The sequence below is a fragment of the Cydia pomonella genome, chromosome 7 (assembly GCF_033807575.1).
Source record: "Cydia pomonella isolate Wapato2018A chromosome 7, ilCydPomo1, whole genome shotgun sequence".
NCBI lineage: Eukaryota > Metazoa > Arthropoda > Insecta > Lepidoptera > Tortricidae > Cydia > Cydia pomonella.
Genome location: NC_084709.1, coordinates 22,541,143 through 22,554,073, shown reverse-complemented (window position 1 = coordinate 22,554,073; position 12,931 = coordinate 22,541,143). Strand labels below are relative to the sequence as shown.

The window sequence follows — 12,931 nt, the reverse complement described above, 5'->3', positions numbered from 1 at the left end:
ACGTATTTCTGTTGTCGCTATAACAAGAAATACTAAAAACCGAATAACTAACTAACTGACTAACTGCTTTGGCTCAGCGATCCAAAAAGAATCTTGGCCTCCGAAACGAGAGAACGCCGCCTGTCCCGATCCAGCGCGGTTTCCTGCCATGGATTGGCATTCAGCCGACGCAGGTCCGCCTCCACGACATCACACCAGCGGTACCTGGGGCGCCCGATCGGTCGACGGCCGGTTGGTCGCCTCAAGTACGCTTCCTTGACTACGCGATCCTCCCCCATTCTGAGTAGGTGACCGAGCCAGCGAAGTCCGAAAACCCGAATAAAATAAATATTTAAGTGGGGCTCCCATACAGCAAACGAGAGTTCGTGCGCGAGTCCAACTCGCACTTAGCCGGTTTTATTAAAGCAGGTATTTAAAATTCCGTTGACATTTAATTTGAAAATAAGTAAAAAAGCATTTCTACTGTCACAAGATGGCGGGATAAAGTTTATTCGGTGACATTTTAAGTGCCCAGGTGCCTCCGGTGCGACGACTTGTTAGAAATTGTCTTAATGGCCAGAAATGTAATATCTTGTCAGAGTTACTTTCGTCATTCTGAAAGAAATATGATGAAATATAATTTTGCTGACATAATCAAAAATTATGATTCATCTGAAGTAGGTAGTACCGTCCAGTGGGGCAACTCGGGACAGAGTCAACGTTAGTCATTTTTTATGTAAAAATTACTGCTGTCAGCCCTGGGGTATACTCGTGTATGTCAGCTTTAAGTGCATGTTGTCGCTCTAATCTGTGGTCTGTCTCGCTCTTCTCCAATATGGCGTCTTAAAATGTAAATCGTTAGAATCGTCGGATATTCTAAAATATTTAAATATGACGATTAGACTCACTTGACTTTTTTCGTCGCTACTGGCGACATATTTCGGACCCATCTGGGGTCCTTCTTCAGGCTTGAGTCAAAGAAACGTATCGCCAATAGCGACGAAAAAAGTCATGTGAGTGTAACCGTGATATTTAAATACTTTAGAATAGTGTTTCAATAAAGAATACAGCATTAATTCATTGCGTGTTATTCAAAGATACTACAAGCCACGTTCGTATAATGTGGGAATATTTCGATATAATTAGGCATTAAAACACTCATATGATCCTTTTATGAAACACACTTCGTTCGTATCAGAAACCCGCACTCGTATTTTAATGCCTTTCATTATGTAGCAGTCACATAGACCTACTAATTAAACAAGATACCTACGTAATATTTTTCAATGCTGTATAATATATCAATCCTCATTAAGACCGCCTTTGAATTTTCTATAAGCAATTCTTGCGTGAATTGTCAAAGTTTTCACTTGAAAAAAAACGTGCTCAATACATTCAGCAAACAAGCGCCTTTGAAGTAGCATGACATGGAAAACGCACTCCAGCCGATATGATCTTTAATCTTCGCACCTTTTCGTGCGGTCGCTTGCCGAGCGTTTTACAAATAGCCCTCCCTGTCCGCTTTGTAGGGCGGAATGAGATGAGACCAGAGATAAGATTCTTAAAAGTGCTCCGAGGCGTTTGTCCGTCAAGGATGGAATCTATTGCGATCTTCATTAGATGACGTGTCAAGCTCTGTGAGGACGCCATCTCGAACGTACATATTGATGTCAAAATGATGTTATTTCCGCGCACGGCTCGGAAACCGGTTAAATTTCCAAACCGTTATGATGTAATAATAATAAAATAATAATTCAGCCTATATACGTCCCACTGCTGGGCACAGGCCTCCTCTCATGTGCGAGAGGGCTCCGGCTATAGTCCTCACGCTAGCCCAATACGGATTGGGGACTTCACATACACCTTTGAATTTCTTCGCAGATGTAGATACATCTGCGTTATCATGTACTTGGCGCAAAATCTTTTAATTTCGGTTTCGCTCGAAAAATCGTTATTTTTAAACCGGTTTTTATACATATATTATATAGAACAGTTCTTGTCAAATTAAGCGGTTTAGAGCAATAAAAACCGGTCCTATTTCGGTGTCTATGTTTACGTGGCACACGATCAAGCCGGCCGGCCGTTTCGTCGTTCGTTAAATAAACCGGTTTTTTAGGTCACAAAAGTTCTTAAAACGTTCGCGTTCTTATAAAAGTTAGGAGGAAAAGAGAAATAAACCGGTTTTTACTGGTATTTTATAAACCGTTTCCGAGCCTTGTTTGCGCGTGAATTAAAACGAACGCAGACGCAATGCGAACGAGACGCAGAGGCGAGTGATAGCAAAGTGACATAATTTAGATGTCAAAATGTAAGTTTGAACTGGCCTCAGGGGGGGCGATTTTTTAATTTCGAGTGGTCGATTTCGTGTAATTCCCTTCAATTTATCTCCACTACTAGGCATTTAAATTCTACTAATATAATTGAAAACGAGTGGTCAATACCACTAGATTCCCAATTTCTATTGCTCGTATTTCTAAAATATCAATTGGCCGTTTACCTCAGATTTTCGGGTGACGAATTCGAGCGCTCGGAATTCAAAAATCAGCCCCTTCATCCGTAATATAGCCGGGTTATCTCGCACAGTGGTCATATAGACGAATGCTCTATCTTGAAGGGTCCATATGCAAATAAGGGATTTAGTATTAGATAAAACTTTTTAGAAGAGCCAAGCACAGTAAATCAGCTAATACGGGAAATCTCAAAAGCCTTTTAACTTTAAAGAGGATACTCTAAGCAGCACCCATTCTACTAAACCAGGGTTCACCGGTTAAACCTGGAGTTACCATGGTTATCAGTACAATTTGACACTGGGTACGGTTTAATCGTTAACCCCGGGATGGTGCAAGTGGCGCTAAGCAGTATTTTTTTGGTAACTGAAAAAGCAGCAATTGTACGACTAAAGAGCGGCGCCGTGAGGAGCCGCGGGTCGCTGAGAGCCTACTGCTAACATAGAAGTTCGCAAATTGCGGACATCTTTCTCTTTTACTCCAACTAAGGCGTAATTAGAGTAATAGGAAAAAATGCCTCCTTAAGTAGACAAAATACAATACATATAATATATCTTTCTATAATTTTAAAATGATCATGTTAACGTTACGTTCTTCTTTCCATCTTGTTACCCCCTGCTGGGGTGTAGGGCTCGAGCCATTTTCTTCCACTGACTTCGGTCCTGGGCAGCTTGGGTAATGTTACGTTAAAGGGTTTAAATTGTTTAAAAGTACCTAGGCTATAAAACATCTGATATATGTAGACTGCGAAGCTTATGAAGTAACGAAAATGAAATTCATACGAATAGTGACTTTTATACTGCCCAAAATTTTCATATATGTAAGATTATCCACCCGTGGCTACTTTTTATCGTGAACAAGCCTTGGGGCGTAAATAAAGGGTGACGCTCGGGCGTAATACAAAACAAATATTGGCAGACGTATGAAACGAAGCCCACACGATTAAGGTGACGTTCGGATGTCACCTGACGTCGCATTATAAAAAAAAGACTTTATTTTCCAAATCATAATTACATGTCATGCAATAATTTGTTTTGATTAATTTATTTGGATTATTTATTTTATTTTCAAAATCGCGTTCATTTAATAGTAGATTGTTAATTAAGGGATCAAAGGCACCCATTTCTGACGAGGTAGTTTGGCGCTCGAACGCAAAAAGAGCGCCAATAGTCCGAGACTGAAATAGTGCTTTTCACCCGAGTTAAACACTCTACTTTTCATTTCGAACACAAAGGAAGTAAACTAACTTTATTTTCAGCAAATAAAATTTTAAAGACGATTGAATGTGGGGTATCGTATTTATTACGAGATAAAGTAGCCTGCGAATTATTTATTTACCGTCCGAATTGAGCGATGCTAATATGTAATTCGAGCGTACACTTGACATCAAAACAAACGATATCTAAGTGATGTCATTCAGATATCTAAGTGATGTCATTCAGATATCATTTGCGCTTTCAAGGCTCGGAAACCGGTTAAATTTCCAAACTGCAAAACCTTTTAATTTCGGTTTTGCTCGAAAAACCGTTTTTTTTAAACCGGTTTTATGAGAACAGTTCTTTTCAAATTAACCGGTTTATAACAATAAAAACCGGTTTCTTCCTACGTCGGTGTCTATGTTTAGATGGCACACCATCAGGCCGGCCGGCCGTTTCGCCGCTCGTTGAATAAACCGGTTTTAGGTTGCAATAAACTTCTTAAAACGTTCGCATTCTTATAAAAATTCGGAGGAAAACCGTAGTAACCCGGCATTTACCGGTATTTTATAAACCGGTTCCGATCCTTGTGCGCGTTCATTTCGCTTGGACTTGTCCGTACATGTATTTGCGCGAGCGAGACGCATGATGAATGAAAACAAAATGACATTATTTAATGCCAAATGTAAGTTTGAATTGGCCTCCCAGTTCCAATAATTTCGATTCAATTCTTAATTTTCAAATATTGCCCGGAGGCTGTTGAATGTTTCAATTATTCCCATTTGAATGACATGGGCCGGCCGGTCCTAGTTACTAACTCGCTAATTTGTTGAACAGTATTGTTTGTGAGGTTTTACAAGCAAAACGAAAGTTGTAAAGGAGGTCGTTGTGGGCTATTATTTATAGTAAATTAATCGTTACTATTGTTAGATGGCATCATTTGCAGACGTTTCAGCTAAAGACTTTTTTTTTTCTTTTAGCCACTTTAAATTTTTCAAAGAGCGTGCTCGTAGCGCCACCGGCAGGGATCGGAACCGGTTTTTTGCAAAAACATCGAAATAACCATATATTTCGGTTTATTTTATACTGTAAATGTAGGACTCAGTTGTGTTTTCAGATAACGACTTCGTATTATTAGATTGCCTAATTAGAAATGAAGTAATTAACAAAGAACGAAAAAATACCGTTTTCGTTCCCATACAAAAAATACCGGTTTCCGATCCCTGGCCACCGGTACGAATTAACACGAAGTTTTGTCTTATAATGGAGACTATTTAAGAGCAAGTTCGGCCTGGCCAGCCACATTAGGGCTCATACTAGACAACGTCCATAATGTTTATTTAGGGTCGCCGTCATCGAAAACGATGAGGAGGACTATTATCTACCAGAGTGCGACGAAATGATTAATTAATTGTGATAAATATATATGTAAAGCTGGTCCGAGAAATGTACGGATGTATGACAAGATGTATTGGCCCAATGATAACATTTTATTCTCAATGTATTGGCATATTCAGCTTTGAGAGAAACTCCTACAAAATATTTATTTACTACACTCAGATGTGTACCGGAGGCTATCAAAGTGTTCTCGTTCATTAATAATACGAGCAGGATTTTTATTATAACCGCAGACGCGTAGGAAAATACAATGGGCGCCGTTTTATAAAAAAGAGCCTTTGTCGCGCGCTGGCGCGTAATGTGTTCAGCTCAGTGTTACGTATGAGGAAAATAAAGTACTGCCCGCATTAGATGCATGTTCAGATTGTTCAGTGCATGGTTTTTGTATGAGGCCCTTTATAAAAGGAGGGTATAGTGGGAAGGGTGGCAACACTGAAGCTGCAAGCGTTAATACGTGGGATTTGCAAATAAGCCTTCTTTTGTGTAAGAATGTCCCTATAATATTTATTTATTTTCTAAAAAAATATGCAAAAAAAAAAAAAATTATGCAAATAAATGTATTAACTCAAAATAAAACTTCATCCCCATACCTACAAACTTTCATCCTCTATTTAACCCCGTTACGAGATGAATTTCCAAAAACACTGAATGTACTTTTCTTCTATTTTAATATAATACCTTTTCATGAAGTTTCAAGTCCGTAGCTTAAAATAAAACTTGAACGACACACAAACGTTCAACTCTCTCAAGTGACACCGCTCTTCCTAACTGGTTTACTAAGTAACAATAATAGACATAGGTTAAATAAAACAAATTCAAAACCAAAACTTAAATTATAACTGAAGTTACAGGAGGATTAAGCATGTCACATTATGGCTTATTATATAAATGATATAACACTTTCCTTAAAACATCAAAGTAATAAAACATACCACTTTTCAACCCTTGTATCCCTCGACGGGCCACGGGTGCTGGTGACATTTATCCCTATAGTTTAATAACAAAGAAACTGGTACCGTAATGTCCTGTGACGTACAAAGGCCTTTGTAAGCTGTTGCCGTGACACATTGGAGGCACTTTAAGCGAGCTTTGGGTACGTGGATGTTAAACACCCACTTGTTAAGAGATTTTAGGCCGTTGAGCATTTTTCTGGATATAACTATATTGGTGGCAAATCGGAGGTTTTTCCATAAGAAATGTCACTGCTTATGGCTGACAGATCATATCCATAACTTCCATGACACATCCAGGTCAAATTCGGAACCAGTTATTAGGTACAATTAGAATAAGCCTCCCAGCCGGAACTTCATGTTATATTATTATCTCCTGAATTGAAAATAAACCAATTATAAACAAATGAATGTTTCTGGAGTTGCAGGAATAAATAGGCTACGGAGACTGCTTACCATCAGACGGGCCGTATGCTTGTTTGCCCCCGGCGTAGTATAAAAAACATTTATATTTGTATGTAGTCACGTCTGAAAATATCTACACGGACAAAGTGCCAACAATAATATATGGGAAATAAGGTCGTGATACATATTTTAGGCACTTTGTCCGTATAGATATTTTCAGACGTGACTGTACCTATTTTAACTTATGTCGACTTCCTAGCCTGTAGCCGCAAACCAATCTGACGACCGGGGTCTTAAAACTTCTCATTCACACTCGCGTGGTTATAGGTAGAGTGAGAGAGATAGTAATATGACCCCGGGCGTCAGTTTGGTTTGCATCTCCTATAGTCGGTAGTGAACCTGCCTACCAATCAGGATATCACGAGTTCGAATTTTGGTAAGGGCATTATTTGTGTTTCTATGACAAGTATTGCTCCTTAGTTATATATATTTTCTGTGTATATAAGTACTTATATATACCTATATATCAGAAGCTATGGTGGCTGAGTGGATATGACGTCCAATTTTCAATCCAGAGGTCGAAGGTTCAAATCCTGGCTCGTACCAATGAGTTCTTCGGAACTCGGAACTTTATGTACGAAATATCATTTGATATTTACCACTAGCTTTTCGGTCGCATTGGGCTAGCATGGGGACTATAGCTCAAACCCTCTCGCGCATGAGAGGAGGCCTGTGCCCAGCAGTAGGACGTATATAGGCTGAATTATTTTTTATTATATATCATAATTACAGTCATCCCACCATACAGGCCTTATTAAGCTTATTAGGTCGAACAAATACCGTGTTATTTATAAACTTAAAAAGCTGAAACTAAATATAGGAAGCCGATGTAATACTTCCCCTCTTTAATGAGGAACGCGGATAAAATGCAAGATAAAATGTCGTTTTGTAATTCCACATCTCTATTTTTTTTTATACTACGTCGGTGACAAACAAGCATACGGCCCGCCTGATGGTAAGTAGTCCCCGTAGCCTATGTACGCCTGCAACTCCAGAGGAGTTACATGTGCGTTGCCGAACCTAAACCCGCCCCCCCTCGTTGAGCTCTGGCAACCTTACTCACCAGCAGGAACACAACACTATGAGTAGGGTCTAGTGTTATTTGGCTGCGGTTTTCTGTAAGGTGGAGGTACTTCCCCAGTTGGGCTCTGCTCTAGATCTGGAATGACAACTCATCTGGAATGTTATCTCTAGAGAAAGCAGATTAAATTGGTTTTAAGTAATGAGAGTTTGTGACTGTAAACCATTTAGTATGGCCTTTTTATGATTTTTTTTAATGTAGGCGCATAAAATTAAATTACCTAGTAGGTACGGTCAACCAATTTGATTCCTAGGCCACTATAGAACCATGTCATAATGACTTCTACGACAGTGCTTATTGAGTGATGCATGTCATGTATAGACTAGTTAAAGCGACAAGGTTCTATAGTGGCCTAGGATTCAAATTGGTTGACTATACATAATATATGATAATATGCTCACGTGATTAAACCAGTCACTTGAGTCACTCACTTTCTCGACACGTGGCAAACCAAGAACAAGCGGGTATCTCGCTCGTTTTTGCCCAGAACGGGCAAGTTGTGGAATGAGCTACCTTCTGAGGTGTTTCCCTTGCGCTATGACATGGGGTTCTTCAAGAAACAGGTATTTAGGGTCCTCAAAGGTTGGCAACGCATGAGTGGCTCCTCTGATGTTGCTTTTGAGCATTTTTATTTTAGTTAAGTTGGGAGCCCGTACATGAAAAGTACGCATAGTTTGGTATACGAAATCTTAATGAAATCATAACAATCGACGAGTAGAAAAAATAGATATCAAACGCTAAAGAAAAGGTGATCAAGTCCGCCGGTGGTCGACTGGTGGTGGAGTGGTTCTTTAATGTATGATATCTATTATAGTAGTGTGACTACATTTACATTAAAAAAAAAAACAAAATATATTACATAAAATAATTTGATTTGTATTCCCTAGTAACTTAAGGTAGAAGTACTAGTGCTTGACGCTGCACTAGTACTCGACATGGGTACTTTATGTCAAAGTGACAAGGATTAAGTTCGAATACAGAAAAATCTTCGTTGTTCAAATTTAACCTATATTTCCATGAAATAAAGTGCCCATGTCGGTGACTAGTGCAGTGTCGAGCACTAGTACTTCTACCTTACACGTTGATGTATTAGCAAAATGCTTTCTGTCCATGAATGGACTCAATAAGAAGGCAAAGGTCTCGAATAAAACTATAAGTAGACAGATTTAATTATCAAGGAGTCCTAGTCCACTTAGTATTTTCAGGATCTCTTTAAGTAAAATATGTGACGTTCCACGTGCAAAGGTACAGTCAGCATCAAATGTAGCGGATCAAACAACGATTCAACAGTATCTACCATTCTGTAACAGCTTAAAAAAAAGTGATAGTTCTAAATGTAGAACAATTTAGACTGCAAAAGATATACTTAAGGACGTACATTTTAGAGATTTACCTACATTTAGAAATTGTATCGGGAATATCAGATATTTTTGGTGCGTTATTTCATCCGCTACTTTTGATGCTGACTGTACCTTATGACGGTCGGCTCTTATGTTATTATTACACCTCTCGAGTCGAATGATTGTATTCTATGACAGTTACTTCAAATCACTTGGTAGATCTTAATTAAAAAAATATATACCTATATTTTACTGTGGTGATAAGTTTTAGTGACTTTAGTCACTTAAAAAATAATGTGCTAAACTTCCGAAAAATGTCTACAACCATTTTGTGTGACGACTACTAGGTATTAAAAATAAAAATGAACTATCATAGTATGTATGAGAGGTATAATGACGCTGCAATACTATTAAAGGTCCGACCACATCGCTGCTTAAAAAACGGTGACGGTGCGGAATCGCAAGTGACGCAACGTCGTAAGCGTGCCGAAAACTTTACGACTTTACTAGAAGGACATGCGTTAAAATCTTCTGAATTCTGACTGACTCTACTAGAAGGACATTCGTTGTCTTCTTAATTTTATAATTTGAAAAAAAAAATTTTTATAATTTAATTTGTTCTGTCTTTTAGCCAATTTTACTATTGTTTCTAGTCAAAACGATAGTTTTTATGAATTGTGATTAATTAATATTATAAAGCTCATTCGGTTTTTGTAAATGTGCATGGCGACTTTATCAATGAATTCATTCTTAATTTCTCCATGCAGTTTCGAAGCGCACCTACCTCATTTTTGCATGTTAGGTTTTATATAGCTGTAAGTTTTAACATGAGTTTTGACGACCGGTTTGGCCTAGTGGGTAGTGACCCTGCCTACGAAGCTGATGGTCCCGGGTTCAAATCCTGGTAAGGGCATTTATTCGTGTGATGAGCATGGATATTTGTTCCTGAGTCATGGGTGTTTTCTATGTATTTAAGTATTTATAAATATTCATATATTATATATATCGTTGTCTAAGTACCCTCAACACAAGCCTTATTGAGCTTACTGTGGGACTTAATCAATTTGTGTAATAATGTCCTATAATATTTATTTATTTATTTTATTTATTTATTAATTTTTATTTTTTTCTTTGTATGTTACTAACACACATATGGGCTGTAAATGCCTGAAATAAATGATTATTTAATTTTTAATTTCAAATCGTGACATTTACGACGCGTCACTGCGATTCCGCAGCGTTAGCGTTGTTTACGCAACGGTGTGTGAGCATAAGCAGTGGGGTGGTCGGACCAAATGCGGTGCTACGCGACGTAAAGGAGCCAACTGATTAACATTACAGTCGACTGGACGCTATCGGCCTGTCAGTTAGAACAAAAAGTTGACAGATGAACAACTGACTGGCCGATACCGTCCGGCAGATTGTTAATCATTGGGCCCCTTACGGCCGACCGCCATAAGGTACCTTTACTCGTGGAACGTCACTTATTAGAATTTACGTGTGTTTAAATTGGAGAGCTCCTTGGCACCGTATTTTATAGAACGCTTGCATCTACGTTAGGAACGTTTGGCAAATTAAATTAGGACGGTAATTCGCATTCCCAGTATTTATCTTAGGAAGTGCACTTTGCAAGGGCTTAATAGTTTTCATTTAAGTATACGGGAACAGTTATTTGTTTTACAGGAGAGCAAAGTCGAAAAACCGATTTGAAGAAGAAACCGGTTACGCGAGGCAAATTTTCGTCGTTGACTGTCAACGCTCCCAATTGTACGTACTAGAGAACCATTTATATACATTCTAGGTTCCCTCTCTAACTTCTTTTTAATTAGCTCTTTATTTGATCTAAGCATATCCCTCACGGGCTGTCGCGCCCGCTTATTAAGTACGAACGTTTAACCGAAAACGGCATAAAGGTAAAACAACCTGCATTTTTATTTCCAGTTTCCTAGTGCTCTTTGATGCATAAACGTTTTAAATTCATAGTAGAAGTTACGTAGTTTTCTTTTCAGAGGAATTTCCATGTTGGAGCACCTACGGAATCATAAAATGCAATTTAAATTTGATTACGCTTTGCAGTAAGAAATGGACGAGGAGCTCGGTCAGGTGGTCCACACTTAGAAGTTATTGGATCTTGGCATTATCGATATCGTTGGCAATTGGTACTTCGTTTACTTTAGATACAGAGATACATTAAATTAGAAATCAGAAATCATAGCATTTATTCGTGATAAACTATGACATACAAAAGTATAACAACATAACAAAAGAAAGAAACATAGATAGACCAATAGTGGGACCGGATTTTTGCCCTATAAGTTTCGATAATTCTAAAGAGTGAAAAGTGATGTTTATCTGGTATGGGACATATTTTTAAGCATATTTGTAATATATGAAGAAAATTTAGAACGAGCATTAGATATAAATAAGGTATTTATGTATTTTTATTGATGAATTTTGAATATTGAATTAAAGTACAAAATTTAAGCATCGTCTTTTATAATATGTATGAAGCTTTATGCTATCAAATTTTTAGAAAAAAAATCAACGTGCTACTTTGTCAAACTCAAATTAGCTTATTATTTTGTCAATATTGAATTAAAGTTTGAAAAATCCACAATATCATATCTAAATTCTTAAGTTAATAGGCAAGGCAAAAAATTAGAAGAATAGGATATGTGCTTTACAATTAATATGCGTTTTTTGTCCTGTAAGATCTAATATTGAATTAAAGTCCGTAGAGATAAGTCTATTACTATAAAATAATATATGCAGCCATTTTATGGAAAGGTAGAAATATCTGTGTGTAGCTTGCATTGTAATAGTAAAATCAACTTAAAAAGGCGCGAAATTCATAACCACGCCGCGCTGGTCCGTCAACATGTCGGCTCGGCGCGCGGGAGCCTATCGTAGCCGACCTAGTGAGCGATAGATACCTCGCCCCGCCCGCGCCCCCCGCTCAGCTTCTCAAGCGCTGTTTGTCTTTTCTTTCAAATCATTCATTTGTTTATTTATCGTGCACATCAATTAAATGCGGACATTACATGAATTTAATTATAGAATAAAAGTTATTATGACTTCAAAATGAGTGAAAAATGTTTGATATGTGTACTGTACTGACTTAGTAACAGAGAAAAAACGAGGAATTGAGCAGTTAATAACTGCGAGCAAATAATCTTTCTTGGTGATGGGAAAGTTAAATATTTCTACGGGAAGGAGGAACTACGTTTCCATAAAAAGTGTAGATTATACATTGAGTCGAAGGCTATACCGGCGTACAAAAGACTAATGGAGGTGGCATCAGAGGGCTTACCGCGAACCACGTTCGACGTGTTGCCTCCCTGTCATACTTACGTACGAATTTACAAGTGCGACAGAGAGGTAACACGTCGAACGTGGTTCGCGATAGGCCCTCAAATGTACAGCCAAGTGACGATGATGAAAATTACATTTTCAAAACTTTTGTCTTTTGTTACCATTGTGTTAGCCGCCTGTACTTACTTTCAACATATATTAGTAGTTTATGTTACTGCTACATAATAAAAGACATTAAAATACACGAGTGTGGGCTTAGGAAACGAACGAAGTGAGTTTCTTAAAAAGATCACACGAGTGTTTTAATGCCTAATTATCTTATACCTACCTTTAAACGAGCAATTCTTGTATATATATATTTCCGGGATCTCGGAAACGGCTCTAACGATTTTGCTGAAATTTGGTATATGGGGGTTTTTGGGGGTAAACAATCGATCTAGATTAGTCTTATGTTTGGGAAAACGCGTGTTTTCGAGTTTTCATGCGTTTTTCTTACGACGCAGAATATGGTCGCTAATTTCGTGTTGCCGGCCACTGTCCGTCTGGTCCAGCGGGTTAAGACGCGGACTGCTAAACGAGTGTTACGGTTTCGAATCCCGCCTGGAGACTAACTTTTTTTTTTTTTTTATATGTTCAATTTTATATATATTTTTTTAATTTTTGTTGTTTTAGACAAGTTTAATTTAGTAAAAGAATGTAGTTA

General features: G+C 38.0%; 1 long non-coding RNA gene across 1 annotated transcript; it reads right to left on the bottom strand.

Moving 5' to 3' along the window:
* Positions 1-411: 411 nt before the first annotated feature.
* On the bottom strand, positions 412-7,683 carry LOC133520147 (uncharacterized). Its single transcript, XR_009799713.1, has 2 exons — positions 3,077-7,683; positions 412-594 (listed from the first exon to the last, which is right to left on the bottom strand). It is a non-coding gene; the product is annotated as an uncharacterized LOC133520147 (long non-coding RNA).
* Between the last annotated feature and the right edge of the window lie 5,248 nt (positions 7,684-12,931).